Source organism: Manis pentadactyla, chromosome 14, assembly GCF_030020395.1.
Source record: "Manis pentadactyla isolate mManPen7 chromosome 14, mManPen7.hap1, whole genome shotgun sequence".
Lineage (NCBI taxonomy): Eukaryota > Metazoa > Chordata > Mammalia > Pholidota > Manidae > Manis > Manis pentadactyla.
Genome location: NC_080032.1, coordinates 10,518,163 through 10,538,195, shown reverse-complemented (window position 1 = coordinate 10,538,195; position 20,033 = coordinate 10,518,163). Strand labels below are relative to the sequence as shown.

General features: G+C 52.3%; 1 long non-coding RNA gene across 11 annotated transcripts; it reads left to right on the top strand.

Moving 5' to 3' along the window:
- The first annotated feature begins 2,091 nt into the window (after positions 1-2,091).
- On the top strand, positions 2,092-18,949 carry LOC118924286 (uncharacterized). Of its 11 annotated transcripts, none has more exons than XR_008993586.1 (8): positions 2,092-2,322; positions 2,713-2,889; positions 6,695-6,946; positions 7,659-7,751; positions 8,286-9,526; positions 9,699-9,844; positions 10,111-10,198; positions 10,270-18,949. It is a non-coding gene; the product is annotated as an uncharacterized LOC118924286 (long non-coding RNA). The 11 variants fall into 11 exon arrangements; XR_008993594.1 differs by lacking the exon at positions 7,659-7,751 and having other exon boundaries at positions 2,093-2,322; positions 10,270-10,632; positions 11,995-18,949; XR_008993592.1 differs by lacking the exon at positions 7,659-7,751 and having other exon boundaries at positions 2,094-2,322; positions 8,286-8,555; positions 8,663-9,526.
- Positions 18,950-20,033: the final 1,084 nt, after the last annotated feature.

The window sequence follows — 20,033 nt, the reverse complement described above, 5'->3', positions numbered from 1 at the left end:
GGGAAGTGGAGGATTTTTGCTCACACAAAGGCACTCAACAAATGGACAAAAGTAGAGCAGGTTTCGGCTGCCCACAATGAAGAAATGTGCCGTGTCAGAGAACCTGTATGGAGGACAGCTGGGAAGGACCGTGCTAGTTTTGGTATTTTACCCTGAATTTACCTGAGTCAGACATGGTCTCCTTCCCGTGAGCCCACAGTAACTCCTAACAATCATTTCTTTTACCTCTTTCTTTCTACTGCTGCTCTCCCGGAAAGACATCCCTAGAGCCAAAGATACTTGGAAATAGGACCATAGATTCATTATTTTTCATCTTGGGGAAGCCCCAGGGAACAGGAGAAGGGTTGAAAATTTGGGAGCGGATTAATGCCTCAAGTTTTTCCAAATGGATATTGGAAATGATGGGCTGATACTCAGAAGAATTGAGAACAGATTACAATGCAGGTGGCTTGGGAATGCTTAAAAAAGAAAGGCGTGATCTCTGTGCATGCCCTGTGCTCATGAGAACATGCTGGGGCTGTGGTCTGCGGATCCAGGGGAAAGATGTAGACTTCGGAGTGACAACAGTCATACTGTGTGTACTCTGGGCAATGCTGTGATCCCCACCACCTCTTGTCTTTTCTGTAATTGTTCCACGTGAGTTTTACTTCTCTGGCAGGGATGGCTTGTTTGGCCAAGGTGGAGGTGTGGATTTGGGCTGGGCATACTGGCAAAGTGCTGTAGGTTTGAGTTGGGTTTGGATTTTCTGAAGATCCTGCCACAGACCTGCAATACAGAGCATAGCCCGTAAACTTGGAACCTGACATGGTGGGTTCAAATCCTGCCTGGGTCCCTCACAGTGGCTGTGGGCAGCTCTCATGACCTCTTTGAGCCTTAATGTCCTTATCTGCGCAGTGAGGATGATATTTTAGTATGTGCTGCTGAAGTGAGCACTGAACAATGGAGATAAATAATATATGTAGAAGTGTGATAGTGAAAGGAAAGGTCATAGTATTATAGTAATAAAAACATGTTTTGAGCCCTAAGTGCCAGGCACTGTGCTAAGCACCACCCCCTTGCACTTCTGCATTTAACTCACATAACCTTATGAGGTGAATTCCATTTGTATCTCTTCTTTGTGGACTAGAAAACTAAGTCTCAGGATGGGTGTGTAGCTTGCCCAAGGTCATCTGCTAAGGGGCATTGACAGAGCCAAAATTGAAATCCAGGACAGGCTGGTTACAGGGGCCACTGGAATGGCCTAGCACAGTGGTTTCCAAGCTGGAATGTGCATCAAATCCCCCTGCAGGCCTTGTTAAAATGCAGCTCTTGGGGCCCCAGCCCAGAGTTTTTGATCCAGTAGCTTTAGAGTGAGGCCCGAGAATTGCATTTCTAGCAAGTTTCCAAGCGACCTTGATGCTTTTGGCCTAGGACAACTCTAGAACCACTCACTGCTCTAGGACCACTTTCCAGCCTCGCTGCTCTCCAAGGAGCAGGCAGACCAAAAAAAAAAAAAAAAAAAAAAATTCCAAGCCTATAAAAGTTATGGGGCCCAGTGGCGTAGTGGCACGGACATGTGCGTGAAGCCACAGATATGGGTTCAAATCTGAACTCCTCCATGACCACGGGGCCATCTAGCAGGGGTAATATACCGCGAGGCAGGCACCGAGGCCGGGTGGGTGAAGCACCGGGTACTCCAGGACGGGTGCCTTCCGTCCGCTTAAGCCAGGGTCCAGCTTCTGCTCCCGGGGTCCGCGGGCGCGCGCCGTACGCTCGATCCTCTGCCCCGGGTGGGTGCTCAGTGGCCAAGTCAATCCCTCAAGCGTTGCTATGGCAGCGCCGCGGGCAGGGATGCGGGAGGCCAAGCGCGCAGCCGGGCTCGCCCCTTTTTGTGCCGCGGGGGTGGTGATGCTCGAACCCCCACTACCGGCCACACCCCGCCTCCCGGGCCCGAACCCCAGGGCGGGAGCTGAGGGGAGAGGAGGGGTTTCAGGGCCGCGGGGAAGCGTCGCGGGTGGAGGAGGGCGCGGGCCAGGGCCGGGGGTGGGGCGCCTCCGCCCGCCAGCCGCTCCCGCATTAAAATTTCATGGGCGCTGCAGCAGCTACAAAGACGCCGCCCGCTGCGCTCGGGGGACCGGAGGGAGGGAGGCTGCGGACGAGGGCGGGGAGGAGTTTGCGAGGGGAGGCGCTTGCAGGGGCTCCCCTAGTTCTGCGCTGTGAGCCCGGCACAAAGAGCCCTCTGCACTCGCGTGGCAGGACCGCGGACCCGAGGTGAGCCGCCGCCCCATCTTGGCAGCCCTGCCTCCCCAGGAGCAGCCTGATGCCCCGAGGCGCGGGCGGAAGGTAAGTCCCCGCTCCCAGGCAGGTTCAGGGGAGGGCGAAGGCTGCCCGAAGGGCCTCTCAGTTCATGGATGAAGCGCCTCCCCAGACTGCAGTTGTCAAAGGCAGCCAGGACTCGGACCTGGGTGAGGCGCGGGGAAGAGGGAAGGGCGGGTGGGGGTCCTGCAGTCCTGACCTGAGGGGGAACAAAGGCTCCCCCCCCCACCTCCCACCACACACCAGGAAGACATGAGGGGACGCCAGACCTTCTCGGCCCACCAGGTCAGAGCTCTGGACAAAGCTCACATGGTCTTGGGACTACGACTGGGGTGGGGTGCCTGAGCCCCACTTCCCTGATACTGAACCCACGCCCCAGCGCCTGCCGAGGCTCCACTTCTGGGTCTCAAATTCCAGAGGTCCAGCGTCCCGTGCAGCTCCAGAGGAAGGGAGAGGGCCGGAAAACTAGCTCCGGGGAGAAGAATCATGACACTGAGAGTGACAATAACAGCGCATCAGTCTTTGGAGAGCCTCCTCTATGCCAGCAACATGCTCAGTGCTTTGCATGTCTGATCACAAGAGTCCCACGCGGTGGTAAGAGCCCCATTTTAAAGATGAGGCAATTGAGATCGGAGAGGGTTAGGGACACGTCCAAGGTCACACAGCCAGTGGTTTTGGGATCCAGATACGTCGGGCTCTAAAGCCCATGTTACCTCTCCGAACGAGTCTGGGACGCCCCCAGAGCCACTAGCCCTCCTCTCCTCTCCGATACACTCGAGAGGCTGGGATTTGGGGAGGGAGGGGCCAGATCTCTCCTCTCCCGCAGCGGAGGGCCCCGGGCTGGAGAACTCGCTCCTCTTGCAGTGCAGGGGGAGGTTCCGGGGCCCCTGGGCTCCCCACCCTCCTCCCAGGCCCCAGACCAGTGGCTGCTGTGCGCAGGGATTGCTGGCGCACCCCCCACCCCCCCACTGCAGTGCCGCGGCCGCGGAGAAAACGCCCCCACCTGCTGCTGGGGGAAGGGACGGGGAGCGAGGCCCCTGTGCCGGGAGGGGTGGGGACAGAGCGGCGAGATAACGTGCGGGCGACGGCTTTGTTTTTCTCGGTGCCAACCACAGACTGAGCGCGGCCCAGAGCAGAACGCTGGTTCTGAGCACCGTGCTTTACTTGCTAAGGCGTATTCCCACTTGGGAACACTTGGGCGCTTGATCGCCTGGGCTGGGGCAGGCGGGGAGGGTAGGGGTGAGTAATTCCACTTGACAGACGGGGAAACCTGAGGACAGTGGTTCTCAGACTTCTGGGGCGCTGCTGCAAATAGGCAGATGTCCAGACCACGTGGCCAGGGGATGAGTCAGCAGGACCGGGGTGGGGCTGGGCATCGGATTGTTTACTCAGACCCCCCCATCAGGCAGGAGGTCAGACCATGGGTTGAGGGGCACTGCCCCGACCTCTCCCCTCACCCCCTATTCCAGAACTATAGTCTGGGAAATATGGTTTCCTCTGGGGAGGCTGAGTGGCACTGACCTCATCCTACCCTGAGTTTGGTTACGTTTATGCTGAAAGAATTTTACAGGTAACATCCCTATGCCCCTCCGTGCCTGCATGTTTAATGACGCTTGCCAGTGAGAAAGGTTCTGAAATCTATCCTTCATCCTTCTTGCTGCATTTTTATCCTCTCTTATCAGAGAAGAGAGATGGAATCTTCAGAGTCCCAGAGAGGCCATAACTCTATGGCTGGACCATTCTCTATGGCTGCATTAAAAACCAGAATTTTATCACTTTTGGTGGTTTTAAAAAATGAGTCTAAAACATTCCATAAAACACATGATAATGGTAGATTTGGAAAACAAATAAAAGAGAGAAGAAAACTATAATTTCATCACCCAAGAATAACCATGGTGGTATTTACCATTTTCACGGGATTCCCTCTGGTATATTTTCTATTACAGAAAATATTAATTGAAATGGTACTATATGTATACTGCTTTTAAAAAAAAGTTGCATCAGATGTGTTTCTCTGGGTTTTTATGCCCTTTCAGAAATCACTGTAGCAGGGTTAGTGTTCCATGGAGTAGATGAACCTGTTCTACTCAGTTCCCTATAGTTGGACCTGCCAGATATTTTCTGTATTTTTTTTTTTCATCTTCATTTCTAAGGTCCTTTCTCTGGACCTGATCCATGCTTCCACCCAAGGCAGGATTATGCTCTTTGAATTCATCACTCATCAAAGCAATGTGGAGTGGTGGAAAGAGAAGGGGGTTGAGATCTGCAGATCTGTATATGAATCCTCCCCACCTGCTCTCTGGGTCAACTTCAGTCAGAAAGTCATTTCCCGTCTCTGAGTCTCAGTCTTCCCCTCTGTAGGGGAAATCATACTCTTCTTCAAAAGGCGGTTAATGTGGCCATGAACCAGAGTGTATAAAATTCCTAACAGCCAGTAGGTGCTTCATAAAGATATTGTGGCTAAGGGGCCGCCGCTGTGTCCTGGCCATGCTCACGCACCTTGTTACACCTCCTTATTTGCTTTTATTCAGGTTGGGGCTGTTGATTCCTCTCCCAGGTGGCCCTCGGGCTGTTTGAACAGTGGTGTTTCTGGGGCACTGGGTCCATTGTGCAGGTTCAATGGGCTGGTGAATAGCTTGTAGTCTGGTCCTTTATCCCGAGGGGATCCCTCCTCTTGTCTCTGAGCCCTGGCTCATCTGTCTGCTGGAGCTCTGTGGAACAATAGCCAGAGATACTCAAGGGCAGAAGCAGCAAAGGCTGGCTGGGGGTGACATCTGTCACCCCATCCCTCTCCAGGCTGATCAGAGCAGATGAAGCAGGTGTTCCCTGCTCCCTCCTGTGCCAGGTGGGCCCCTGTGGAAGCTACTGTATGAGTCACTGAAGGGAGGGAGGGGCTGACCTATTGGGTACTTGGGAGGAGAGTAGATGATTAATGATAACCAACCCCCACCACCATTAGTAACCATTTACCAGGGCTCTTGCTGGGTGCTGCCTTGAAAAGAGACCCCCCCGAAAAGGCTGGGAATGGGACATCATCAATGAGCGGTTGAGGCTCAGAGAGGTGGAATGACTAGCTCAGAATCACACAGCAAGTTAGAGGTAGAGTCAAGGCTTGAACCTGCATCTAGTATTGACTCTGAATTGTGTGTTTGGAACTACTACACCATGCCACTTCTTCCTCTAAAAGTGAACTTAATCGGTTGCCTAGAGATCATGGGAACAACTGGAGTAAGCCAACCTGAGATGGTTTGGCAACAGTAATGCTGATGATGGCAGTGTTTGCAGCTGTGCCTACCTTCCTCGGGTCTTATCTCATTTAACTCCCACATGCATATTTGAACTTACGTCTTCTGCACCTTGAGGGTTCAACTGGCCTGTTTAGAATCTGCTGCACCATTTCGTAGCTGGGTGATCTTGGAGCAAGGCACCTCACTCAGTTCTCTCATCTGTAAAATGGGGACAGTAAAACTCAATTCGTTCTTTTGTTAGGTAGATAAAGGTGCCCCAGATTAGTATGTGTTCTCAGGAAATGTTAGTTTCCCTTCTTTCTCCTCCTTTTGCTTTTCTTTCCTCTCCCTGAAGCTCAGGGGTTCCCTTATTCCAGGGAGACTTGAATTTTGGAGTTCCTCTTTTGTGTATGTTGCATTTGAATTTCCCCAGAAACGGCGCTTTCTGCTCCCATGCCACAGCCTCTCTGTCCCTCAGCACATCTGTGCGGCGCCCCACACATCTCCTTATTCCCTGGAGCTTCTGTTATTTCCCAGCACTTACTCATCCAGAGCAATTTAGGCCAATGTGTCCCATATGCCTCAGCTCTCTGAGCAGTTATTTTATTTCAGAGTCAGGGAAAAAAACCCCAAACCCAGAGGGATCCTAAAATGCAACCAAATGCATATTTCCCTGGCAGCAGTTCCTCCATTGCCAGGAACAGCTCACAGAGTTTAGGGGGAAGAAGGAACACCCTATGGATGGCGGTCATGAGCAGTGTGGGCAGGGCTGGTAATAATAGTGTAAGAGAATAACAGAGTGCAAAGTAATAGTGTATATCATCCCATGTAATCCTCACAACAGCCTTGTGAGGTGGGCACCGTTATAGCCCCCATTTCATGGATAAGAAGTTAGGCCCAGGGGGCCAATGCACTTGCTCAAGCAACATGGCCGAACAGGATGGGAATCTATGCCGTGAAGCCCACATTCCTTCCAATATGTTAGGATGCTTTGGCTGGCTCTGGCCCGCCCAAGAGATCTCTGGTTTCCTGTTTTGCTTCTGGTCTGCATCCAAGGAGATCAGTTTTGGCAAATGCTATGATTTCAGAACAGGACCCTGGCATCTGTTCTCCAATTGCTCAGGGGCACATATTTATTCCAGCACCCTTCTTTCTTTCTCTCTTAATGACAGCTGGAGGCATCTATCTCCCTGTCCATGATGTGGTTCCAGACAAGCTCAGTGTGGCCGCTGTGACTAACAGCAGCAAAGGAGTGCCCACAGTGGCCCTTCCTCTCCTTCCGGGCGCCCACGGGGCGGTGGACACCAGCTTCTTGCCATGCAGTCAGGTCACTGTGAAATGCACAAATGCAGAGACCTCCTGAATCTTAGGGGCAAGTCCCTCAATCAAAGCTTCCCTGATGTGACCTGTGACCTTGACTTGAGGTGTGTGTGTGGGGGGGTCTCTGTGGACTAGTGGGAGCTGAGGTGCTGGGTCCCTGGGGCACACCATGAGGTCTCTGGATGGTCTTTGATCTGACCTGTTTTAGTTCTTGCCAAATGTCATCACATTTGAATGAGTTATAGAGAAATAATTTTATCGAAGTATAATTTACATGCAAAAAATGCATCCACTTACAGCATACATTTCAATGTGTTTTGATAAATGTATACACCTGTGTAAGCACTAACACAGTCAAGCTACAGGACATTTTCCCCACCCCAAAATGTTCCTGGTGTCCCTTCTCTGTTAAGCCCATCTCAGCTCCAGTCCCAGCAAACCACAGATCTGCTTTCTGTGCCTATGGATTAGACTGGCTTTTTCTAAAGCATTTATGGAACTTTTTGTGCCTGGCTTCTTTTGCTCAGCATAATGTTTTTGAGGTTCATGCTTGTTATTGCATGTATCAGTAATTCAATCCTTTTTTGCCTTGAATTATGTCTTAATGGAGGCATGGTTTAAATGTCATATGACTCACCCATTTTGAGTGCACAGTTCACTGATTTTTAGTAAATTTACCAAGTTGTGTAACCATCACCAAAAATCAGTTTTCAAACATGTCCATTGCCCCAATGAGATCCCTTATACCCACTGACTGCTAATTTTCATCCCCCTCTTCATCCCAGAGAACCACTAATTGACTTTCTGTCTCTATAGGTTTGCCTTTTCTGGACATTTCATATAAATGGAGTCGTACAGCAGGTGGTCTCTTGTGCCTGTTTAATATTTTTGAAGTTTGTCCATGTCAAAGTATGTATCAATAATTTGTTCCTCTTTATTGCTGAGCGAATTTCATTATATGACTACTCCAGTTTGCTTATCCAGTCACCAAGATGGGATTTTTATTTGATCCGTGTTTCCTAACTGCAGTGTATGTACCCCTGCCCTGTTCTGGGAGGCAGATAGTGCTGCAGGAAAAATATGGCCCTTATTTGTGTGACATCAGTATTACACAAAGATTTACCCAAAGTTTAAATCATTAACTGGTGAAAATAATTTCTAGAACACTTACTGTGTACCAGGTATTGGCCAAGAATTAATTTTGAGTCAAACATTGGGTATGTGGGGCTGGGGAGCCACAGGCTCACCTGTGTTTGTCTGAACTCAAAGCCCATGCCTTCCTTTCTGCCCTCCTGACAGTTGTCAGCTTGACCCAGGTATTCAAATTTCCTTTGAAACCCCTGTTGCCTTACTCATATCAGGGATTCTGGGCCCACGAGGCTGTTGGGAAGGGTCTTGGTGCTCAACCAGTGCTCGTCTGAGCAGCCCAGGGTCTATTTACAGAATGCAGCAAGTTCCTGGGACAGAGGAGAGAGAAGGGAGTTTCGGAGTCCTTCCTGCTGTTTGCAACCACACTGGGAAGCAGCCTTGCAGATAAGTATTCAGATGTACCAGCCCACAGCCTACCAGCCTGCCCTCTCCTAGTCTGTGCCAGTGGGGGGAAGTATGGTAACCCAGAATCCCCAAGCGGGAGTGGAAATTGGTGATGCTGTTCATTTACTTTTCTACCTCTAGGCTGCAAAGAAAGAACTTGTCCATGGAACCCCAGAAAGGGTAATTTTCACGCCATACTTTTTGGCATTGAAGCTAGTATTTTATAAACCCATCCCCAGGGACTTCTGCAGAGTTGAGTTTAATTACTTCATTTTGGGTGCCTGTAGGTTTGGTGTCGGAAGGAGTTGGGGATGCCTGGTGGTTTGGGCTGGCTCTTCTCAGTTCTGGCCCTTTGTCCTCACATTCATAAAACTTGGCCAGGGCTCCTTTGCCGGCAGTCAAGCAGGGATGTCCACACTGTGAATACAGGGCATCTTCTCCTCAGTGGAAGGGTCTGAATACATCTCCAGCTCTGGACTTGTGCCCCCAGTCCCAGGTGCTGACAGCAAGCCCTGCAAATATACTGAGAAGGCTCCTGCCAGGTGATGAAGATAGCTTAGTTCTCACCAAAAGTGAAACCTGGGTGGTGGTCCTAAGTCAGGATGAGTAGGTAGAAAATGGGGCTGAGCAAAAGGCCCATGGCCATTTCCCAGCCACTGCCTCAAACCATGGGTTACTATTATGCGCTGTGCGTGGAAATCTGGGATGGAAGGATCCCAGGGTTCAGAGAGAGGGACAGACTTCCCAGAGCTGCAGAGCACGGCAGAGCTGGGACCAGAACTTGTCGGGATTCCTGACTGCTCGGGGCCTCCACTCAGTGTTGCCAAACTGAGTTTGTCTTACTTTGTCTTGGGTCACATTGTGCTGCTGTTGGGGAGCAGGCAGGTGGGTGGAGGGATCCCTCCTCTGTCCCAAAGGACGTTTGGAGGTGAGGGGAAGGGAGGGTGAAGGTGGTGTTCTCAGGCCGGCCTCCCTGGCTTCAGGCCTCCTTGTTAGCAGAGCTCTGAGCAGGCCCGGGTGTGGGGAGGGGGCCTGGATGCAGTTTTCTCCTGTGCCGGGGTTGGCTCTTTTGTCTTCCAGGTTGGGGTCTACTTGGTGAAGGAGCTGGGAGCTGGGCCTGGGCTGCCAACCTGTTGGCTGGGTGCTGCCAGGTAAGCCTGGGTTGGCATGGTGGAGGGAGGCTCTGTTGAGCTTAGGTTAATGGGGGATGGTTGTCCTTCCATCCAGCCCCTCCCTAGGCCTAGGCCTGCCAAGAACTCTTCTGCTTCTGAGAAACCCAGGCAGCCAGGTGGCTGGAAAGTTTGTTCTGTGTGGTCTTGGCAGGGTAAGTGGGCTCCTGGCAAAGATTTCAGCACATTCCTTCATTCAGCACAAACGCGAACCATGCACTTTTTCCAAGCTAGATGCTGGGGATCCCAAGGTGAACACCAGAGTCACGGTCCCACCCTCTAGGATCTTGACGTAAGAAGGTGGTTTCCTACAGTGTTGGGAGGGAATGAGCTCCCTGTCCTGGGAGGTGTGTATGGGTGTGTGTGTGCTGGGGAGGGAGGTGCCAAGGTCCCCTCAGCAGGAACGCTGTAAATGGAGTCAAAGCTCTCCGAGGACCCAAAGGCACTTTCTGCTGCCCGCACCCTTGCCCCCCTTCTCTGCCCCTTATGCCCCCGAGGCTGGCTCTGGGCCCCCTTTATTGCTTTAGGGCTGTCCTAGCTTTCATGGCTTCTTCTTTATTCCTAAGTTTCTTCTGAAAGTTATCAGTGTCCAAAGCACTTACCATGCCTGTCTGGATTCTGGGGCACTGGAGGGCAACTGGGGGCCCCTGAAAGGTAGGTTGGAGGGTGTGGGGAGTGGGGGCTGGAGGCTGTGCCCTCATCTTAATGAACTGTGTCTCCCGCAGGTGGCTCGGCCTGCCGCATCTCCAGGACCTCGGTCTAGTCTTCTCCTCAGAGCCTGGTGACTCTGGACTCTGGCTGCAGTGATGCAGAGGGCCGCCTCAGGTGGCTTTCTGTAACCCTGGACAATTCCCTGAAGACCTCATCCATCCCAGCTTCTGAGATGGAGCTGCCTATGGCGCAAGGCCTCTTCAGGCCCGCGGAGGGCAGGGCCTCGGTCTGGAGGACAGCGTGAGGGCTGTGAGGGAGGCTGGCAGCCCGCCACCCCTCCATGCCTGCCTGGACCCTCCCATAGCCCTTACCAGGCCCTGCGCCCGGAGGTCGCTTCCTCACCCCATGCGGACTTGATTCCCCTTGCTTACCTGCAGGTGACCAGACAGCGCTTGGCCTGGGCCAAGGCCCCACTGACGGCACGTTTCTCAGGGCCGGCCCCGAAGGACTCCACACTGGGCTCGGGGAGGGGCGAAGGGAACGGGCACCCACAGCTCCAGCCCCCCAGCGGGAGTCTGTCTCATGCCGTTTGCCTTGCGAGTGATTCTCATTTTTGTGGGTGCTTTTCTGATGGGGCTTTTCTGTGCTCCTCTTTGTGATGGTCACAAGGAAGACGCAGTCAGGGCCTGGAGGAGCCTGGGCCATCCCTCGTGTAGCTGAGCTCTGGGAGGGGCAGCTGGAGGGGCAGAGGGTGGGCTATCTTGAAAGGGGAGGGTCTCCAAGAGATGAGGAGGCCCAGGCCAGGGGAGATCTCCCAGAGGCAGACCCCTCGTTTCCTCCATCCAGAGGGAATGGGCTGGAACCAGCCTCCGCCAAAGCTTAAGAGGTCACCTCAGCCCAACTCCCTCAATTCTGGCCTTGGGGAGCAAAGGCAGGCAGAGCTGGCCCCAGGCACAGGAGTTGCCCCATCACATGCTGCAGGGGCACCTCCATGCCTGTCAACAAATCAAACCGACCTGGGCCCACTTGCCTGATGTGCAACCAAGCCAAACCCTGATATCAAGATGCAGTGAAAGAAAGTGGGCATTTACTGCAAGGGGCCATGCAAGGGGAATGGAACTCATGCTCAGGGTCCTGAACTCTCCATAGGGTTACAAGCAGGGTTTCTTAAGGGAAAATTGTGGGCAAAGGTTGCTGGGCATGTGATTAGCTCATGCATATCTTTACTTTGGTGAGTGGTGAGGTGAAAAGGGATTGTTTCAGGAATCTTAGGTGTCAATCTTCTGACCCCACCCAATCTGAGGTCTATTAAGCTTGTCAGGGTGGCCCATCTGGTGGGGGGTCTGAATTCCTACAAGCCATCTCAAGGATACAGGGGTCTGGAGCTTACCTGTAGCCTTGAGGGGGCACTAAGAGTCCTGTGCCTGTTTAGTTTGCTTTACCTTGGTTTGCAAACTCCTATTTTCTTGAATCTCTAACTACCCGTTCTAATTCCCACACTCTGGGTCATTATTAAGGGACCTGGGCTTTGTTAATGACAAATGTGTAGGGCTTCATCCAAAGGGGGCTCTCTGTGCAGTTACATGCCCACCTTTCCATTCTCCACATGTTCCAGCTCCCTACAGAAGGGATGGGCCCAGGGCTTGCCCAAGAGTAGCCCACGGCCTTCCTTGGGCAAGTTTAAAAGATGGATGGTTTTGTCCCCAGGATGGGGAGGGGTCTGCATTAGTCTGCCTGGCTGCCGTAACAGAATACTGCAGGCTGGGGGACTTCAACAGCAGAAATGTGTTTTCTTACAGTTCTGGAGGCTGGAAGTCCAAGATCAAGGTGCCGGCAGGGTTCGTTCCTTTTGAGTCCTCGCTCCTGAGCTTGTGGATGGCTAACTTCCTGCCGTGTCCTCACCCGGCCTTTTCTCTGTGCACACACCCAGAGCAAGGTGGGGGGAGAGAGATCTGGTGTCTCTTTCTCTTTTCATAAGGCCAGCAGTCCTGTTGGATCAGGGCCCCACCCTTATGACCTCATTTAATCTTAGTTTCCTCTGCAAACACCGTATCTACAAATATAGTCACATTGGGGGTTATGGCTTCAACCTGTGACTTTGAGGAGGGATGTGGTCAGTACACAGCAGGAGGTCACTGCAAACAGGGAAATCTGGAGCCATCTCCCCTTTGGAGTCCCCACCCCCACAGGGAGGGGAAGGTAGAGCAGGGGCATGGGGAGTAGAAACCGCGCGGGCAGCACCGTGCCAGTGTGGTCCCAGTGCCTTGGGGACACACGGGACTGGCTGGACCCAGTGTAGGAGGGATCCTGGGAGGAGTGAGGGCTTTGGAGCCTGAGGGTGCACACCGTGCGGTGCAGCCTGGGGCAAGTCACCTCACTGAGTCTGATCTCTGTACCGAAACAGGAGCCGACTGCCCGCTAGGGTTGCAGGGAGGGTCAGCGGAGGCACGTGACTGCACAGTGCCAGCCTCTTAGTAGGTGCTCACTGGTGCTCCCATCCATCTGGGAGTTTAGATTCGAGGCTTATTCGCTTTCAGTGCTCTGCACTGTGAACTTGGTGTCTTCTCATCCAGAGGCATTCCTGGCTAGCCTGCCCGCTGCCTGGTTTCTTTATTCCCCTCTAATCAGTGTGGGGAAGTGGCTGCCTTTTATGCCTGCATGGTAGCTCCAAACGGTTCTGGGGGTATTTAAATTCTACTCTTCTCATTAGGATCGAGCATCTACTGTGGGCCTGTCCCTGTGCCACTTAACTCGGGGAGATGCAGGTAAAGATCTGACCATGTGTCAAAGCTTCAGGATTTTATAGCCATGCCAAGTGGGACAAAACCCAGCTTACATGAGGAACTGAAGAATGGGGTAGAAAACAAGTCTATGGAGTTCTGAGTGCTTAGGGGGGTTGTAGTAAGATTCCAGAGTGGGCAGGACAGACTTTCCAGTAAGCTTGAGCCACCCAGGACCTTGAAGGATGAGAAAGAGATGGATTAGCTGAGAGCTTCCAGGGGGAAACTGGAGCAGAGACTCCCAAAGTAAGTTCTAGGAGATGTAGTTGCTCCTAAAAAAAAGCAAGTTCAAATCCTGCAGATTGCTATAGCGCAGGACTTAACAGAGCCTTTAAAATGTTGATGGGAATTGTGAATACTCAAGGACAGAAGGGATTAAGTGCCCCCCTCTATCCCCAAACTTTAGGGGCAATAGAATCCTTTTCTTATGGAGCATCAGTTGTAATGGTGTCAGCTGTTGGGCTGGGGCTTCTGCGGGAAAATGACGTGGGTGATAGGAGATGACATAACCAGGACGTGGGCTGGTGCTTTGCAGCATGGGCTGGAAAGGCTGCAGACCAGGAGGCACTGGGGAGTCTGAACCTGGTTCCAGGAGCCAGGCATATGCTATGCAGTTTTGGTACTGGGGAGAGCAGGCTCGAGGCTGGAGTAGCCAGGCACCTGCGGCTGGTGATGGAGGACCTGTCTACTGAACACGGTGGCCCTGGGGCATCAGACCTCTTGTGGGAAGATGCTGGTGTGTGTGCACGTGTGTGTGTGTGTGTGTTGGCCTGAGTGGGACAGAATCCAGCCTTCTGGGAGGGGGCTGACCAGAACCGGGCAGGGCTTTCCAGCCAAGACAAGGGGGGGTCTATTGCCAGGGAGCTGGAATGTTTGTGGGGAGGGCCTCTGAGGCCCACGGCCAGGAAATTGGGAAGCAAAACACTTTTCAGAAGGATCCATGTGGATGGGCTTGATTCTGGGGGCGCTGAGGTGCGTGGATGCCCTGTGCTGGTCAGGCCCAGCTCCCTGGCTGGTGGGGGTGGTTCAGCCCCAGGCAGTGTTGCATGGTGTGATTAACCTACTAACCCAGGGCTCGGCCAGGACGCTGTGGCGTGTGACGAGGTGCCTGGCCTTCTGCCGACCAACTAACCCACTAACCAGGCCCGAGCATGCCCTACTAACCTCCCGCAGCCAGACCCTACTAACCCTGGCAGCTCACGGGCCTCTCAGAGGGCCAGGACATGGGGGCGGACGAAGCCCCAGAAGGCCCTGCCCTTGGCCTGGGATCTGTGTGCAGACCCGCATTATGGGACACGGAATGCAAACAGGACTTGCCAACTCTGCCACTTGCTGCTGGGTGACTTCGAGCAAACCACCCGGCCTATCTGAACCTGTTTCCTCAGCAGCTGATCTTTACCTCACAGGGTGCAGTGAGGATTCGCCTGAGTATAAAAAGGCCTTAACACATGGCAGATACTTAAAAAAACTTAAGGATGAGGGTGGGGGTGGGAGGCTCAGAAAACCTGATTGAACATGTTCCCTGCTTGGCCCTGGTCACTCTGGGTGTTCTGCACACAGACCCCTCTGCCTGGGGCCAGATTGCTTTGAACCCTAACCGTCTCTTCCCCACATTCTTCCTCTTTCTCAGTTTTCTTTTCCGGAGGAAGCTCTTTTGTTCGATTACTAACCTGTTTAACCTGGGGGTGCCTCCAGTGTACCCTGACTCCCCCCTTAACAGACTAACGGACCTGTGTGTGTTCTTCCTTTTCTCCTAGTGACTCCTGTGTGTGTCTGCTGAGGTGCCTCTGTCCGCTGGTGCTGTGCTCAGACTTACTAACCCAGCCCTTACTAACCCTGTTTTATTTTCTTACTAACCCAGCCCTGCCGAGCTCTGGGCCCCCATGGGGGGTTCCCCTCCTTCTGGCAAGCAGATGTCCTGGGGGCTGGCCCTGCAGACAGATGCCCCTCAATTTGCTGCCTCAATTGGCTGTGAGTTCAGAGTCCACTGGGCCTGGTCTGAGGTGGGAGCCAGCCCTGTTGGCCACACCAGTGGCCCAGAAGAGGAGGAAGTCATGAGAACATGGGAGGCTGGCCTCTGGGCAAGAGCATCTCTCCTCTGTGCCTAAATCTGGTTGCCACTTGGAGCCGGTGGGACCAGGGAACCCTCTGGGTGTGAGTAGAAGGCCTGTGGGTCTAGAGTGTGGAGCACTGGGCTTTTCCTGGACCCATGTGTCCTTTGGAAGGAAGAGAGAGTAGAACTTCCTCCACTGGAACGTGGCAGGTAGCGTCATGGTCCTGCACAGGAATCAGTGGGGACCATGCCATAAGTCGGCCAAGGGGCGTGTCCCATGCTGGAAGTCAGTCCAAGGAGACTTCCCCACATTAGAAATCAAAGACAGGGGCTTTTCCTGCAATGGAAATAACTGAGTGGAGCATTTGGTACAGGAAGTCACCCAGAGGGGTCATTTCCCATATTTCAAGGCTGAGAAGAGGGGCATTTCTTACACTGGGGTCCTGGGGCATTTCCCACCTTGTCACAAGGCATGAGAAGGAATGGCCAAAAGACCAGAGAGAGGGATTTTTCCTACAACAGGGAGTTGGCTAGAGGGCCCTTCCATACTTGGAGCTAAGTGAGCAAGTTTACCGCACCGGAAGTAGATGTGGGTGGTTTTCATAACAGTGGGCTTTGTGAAGGATTGTGCATACCAGGAAGCTTGAGAAGGCAGGGAAAGGAACATGTGTCCTGGGTTCGAGGTTTGCAGGGGGAGGAAGTGGGAAAGAAGAGATGAACCCCAGGGCCTCACAGGGTCCTGCAGCCCCCTCTGGCCAGCCAGGAATTCATCCAGGCCCCTGCTCCAGCCGGCCTTCCCCAGAGCCCGCCAGCCGCTAAGCCAGGGCCACACCTGGGGGTGATTTGATGCTCACCTCCAGTAGGCACCTTGGTCTCTTTGGGCTAATCTCTGGCTCTCTTGCACTAACTCTCGCTCTCACCCAGCTAATCCCTGCCTCGCCCTGGCTGCCCTGGGGCTTCCCACTAACAGCCAACACTGCCCGTCTGGGAGCTCCTGGCTCCTGGCCTGGCTCTGAACCTCTCCTTTACTTTGACTAACTCCTGCCCTCCTGGTCTGTTCCTTTCAGCAGAAACTAACGGCTTGTGGATTTCCTTCCGACTAACAACAGGTCTAACACTCCCCTTACCGTTATGATTAACAGCTTGGATGTCAGCATGGCTGGGATGGGGCTAAACCTGGTTTGGAACTTGACTAACAGGGAAAGGTGTAGCTAGTGGTGTTGGATTTGGTGACTGCTTTGGCCAAAGCAATCAGAAGTCAAGAAAGATTGGAGTACTCTAAAGGAGGTGCCAGGGATGGGGTGTGACCCAGGCCTGATGGACGAGTGGCACCCACTGACGTGGGGTCAGAAGCATAGTCAGCCTTCCAAGGTCTTGGCCACTGGACATATCCTAGCAACCCCTCATAATTTGCATTTTTTTTTAAAACAAACAATAGCCTCATAGCTGCAGTAGTCCAAATGAGTGGATGCAACTCTTGTAGACCTCAAAACACCTGCCTGGTGTTCAAAGAATATGCCATTATGCATGGAATCATTGGTCACCAGGCCAGGGCCTAGAGTCCTTGATTAGGGACTTAGAAGTTTTGGAAGCCCTGGGACATAAAGCTTTAGATTGCAATACGCAGCAGGGTTATAAATCCATCACCTTTTTACACCGTGGTGTGAATTAGTTCAGCTTCTCTTCTATTTTCTGTACAATGTAATTGTACTAAGGAGATGAGGTGGCTGTAAGGGAGTTCGGATCTCTTCAGGGCTGCGGGAGGCCTCTGAGATCCAAGAGGGGGCTCCAGGAGGCCAGGGGTTCCTGGGTGGGGGTATAAAGTGGCATCAGGTCGAGGGGAGGGATGAGAAAAGGGACCTGTTTTGCTAGCTCAGTCTGGTAGGCAAGGTCTGTGGGAAGGGGCGGTTTATGGCAGGTCCGGGAGGACTGGATCAGCTCACGGACGGTCAGAGGCCAGCCGAGAGGCTTTGTGGGCAGGTTGCTGGGTCATTGAATGCTGGTTTGGGGCTGAGAGCCTCTCTGGTAGCCATGGGCTCAGAGCTAACGGAGTGGAACTGGCAGTGAGACCTGAAGGGTGATCCAGAAACCTGAGCTGTGAAAGGAAAAAGAAGGCATGGGGAAGAGCCTGGAGAAGGTACATAGGCCACGGGTAGGGATGGGGCGGAGCCTGCACCCTGGAGGCACCTCCCTGCCGCCCTCTACTGGCTGCCTTGCCCTACTTCACCCCCAAGCAGGAAGCCCAGATACTTCCCATTCCAGGAACTCCTCTTATTCAACTACCAAGATTTGATGCCGAGCACCTACGGTGTGCCCGGCACTGTCTGGGTGCTGGGACCCACACGTGGGCCTTTACATCATGGTGCTTATACAGCTCCGAGGGGGAGATGGAGAAGTAAGCAGACAGTGCAGTGAGATGGGTGCCGTAATAGGGCTGGTCGGGGCTGTGGAAGCACCCAGACCGGTAAGAATGGCGTGCACTTAATCTGTGCCGGGCGCAATGCCAGGCAATGGGGATGAGTGGTGATTAAACACCAGCTGGTCTCCAAGAGCATCAGTGATAGTGTGTCAGGTGGGTGCAGGATGGAGTGGATAGGCATTCAGGCTTTCTGAAGAGGGAGACGTGCGCTGACCCAAGTTCCAGGCAGCGGGAGTGGTGGTTCTGGAAGAGGTTCTGGAAGGCTCAGGGGGAGAGGAGCAGGAGACAGATGGGAAGTGGACAAAGACCAGGCCTAGTTGCCAGGGCATTTGGGCTTTGTCCTGAGGGCAATAGGGAGCCATAGATATCTCTGAGGAGGGCAGATGTTAGGTCTGAGTTTTAGGCTGACATTTTGGTGTTTCAGCCCACATGGAATATTGAGAAGCATGTAATGAATTCTGGTCAAATTTAGATAACTGATAAGAACTTTTTAAAAGTAGGGGGACCCTTAGTTCCAGCTTGAGATGAAACAAGACCCACACACCTTTGCCCCAGTTGGGGATAGTGCTGCAATGACTAGAAAGCAAAGAGGGCTGTGTTCATGCCAGGCAGGGGCTTGGCTGGGATGGCAGTGACACCATGGAAGAGAAGTACCTTTGAGAGCATGTCCCTCCAGGCCCCTGCTGGCATGCAGTGGGGGATCTGAAGGGATGTGGTCATGGGCTGCCAGCCTGCAGGAAGGTCCCCTGGGAGAAGGAGCCCATTTGTCCTATGTGGCTGCAGGGGGACACGTAAGTGTGGTATAAGCTTCCGAGGGGCTGATCCTGGTCCCAGGAAGGGAAAAATGTATCTTGGTGGCTTACAAACCTTCTGCCACTGGAGGAAGAAAGATTGGAACTGGGCCACCTTTGGGACTGATGATGGTGGTGAGATCCTAGGATTGAGTGTGTGAGTGTGAGTGTATGTGTGTGCATGCATGTGTGTGTCTTCAACTTAATACTAGAAAAGCTGAGCCAAGTAGGCATGCTCTGTTTACCCCCTGACTGAGGTTCACCCTGATGTTTACTCCACTGAACATTGGGCTCACTAGGAGCAGGACCTCATGGGCTAGGGAATAGGCCTCCTGGTCTGAAGAAGTGTCTTCATCCTTGAATGGGTAGTGTGGAGGGAGTGGCCACTGGGCACCTGCTGGAGGCTGAGCTGGCATAAATAATGACATTGAACTGGGGGGATTCCTGGGCGGAGGACTGGTCTCATTCCAACACAGGACATCAAAGGCCCTCTTGAGAGTTTATCTCAGGACCCATTGTTTTACTTTAACAGAGCAGAAATGTTTTCCATGTCACTGCCTACTGGGGATGCTGGATGTGGGGACAGAAATTCCGCTGTAGATTAAAAATCAGATTTTGATATGGATCCAGCAATGGAGTGTAAACTTGGCTTTTTGTTTCCACCCATGAATGTAGCTTCTGTGTAAATAAAATTTTGATATTAAAAACAAACTTACACCCAAAGGATGGCTGTGATTTAGGAGGCAGGAGGCGTGTATAGTTTGGGGGAAAGAGGGGAGCCAGTGGCATTTTTGAAGAGCAGGAGTGGCCTCTGCCACCTTCTCTCAAGACCATGACCTCAGAGGTCAATACAATAGGGTATTTATTTTTATTTTTCACTGTGGGAAAATACAACATAAAATTTATCATCTGAATTGTTTTAAGTGTACGATTCAGTGGCATTCAGTATTTTGGAATTTTTGTGCAACCATCACCATTATCAATATCAATGTATATATAAATTTTACATAGTACTATTTTGTGCCTAGGCTGGTGCTTCAGAGAAAATCTGGGTTCTTATTGTCAGGGAGCTTATATTTCATTGGGAAGACAAAGAGTTCCTTGGTGACAGAGAAAATGACAGAAAAAGTTTCGTGTATGCTGATGAAGGCCTGGCAGATACATGGCATATACTTTTCCACTCTCCTTTCCAGCACCCATGGCAGACATTGGTAGTTGATCACCTATTTGGTCCTTTTTGGGAACCTGGATACAACCTCAAGATTCTTTCACAACAGTGTTCTAGGCATCCAAGAGCAGTCTTCCAAGACATATATATATATTTTAAAACTTGGAGTCAGTGCTAAGATTGATATTCCTGACAAACTTCCTTTGTAATTCCAGCTTTGCCTCTTACCTTTTGTGAGATCTTGGGGATAAGTCCCCTTCTCTGAGCCTCCATCTGCTCTGCTAAATGGGAACAGCATTCTCACCTGATATGACTATTGTGAAGGTTCACAAGGGCGTGTCCTCACAGAGACGAGATAGAGCCTGATGCCTCATATGTGTCTCCCTGAAATCTCACTCTAAGTTAGCACCAGATGTTGGGATGGATGCCAGGGGGACTGTTGTGGAGGAGGCTGGGGAGAGGTAAGGTGAAGGTGGGGCAACAGGGGAAGGCTTCCTGGAAGAGGTGACACATCAGGGAAGCTTTGAAGGATGGAGAAAGTCAAATGATATAAAAATAGCCATGGGGGTGCAGAGTATTTCAGAATGGCTTCTCAAAGATTCATCAGACTAGTTCTATAGGACATGG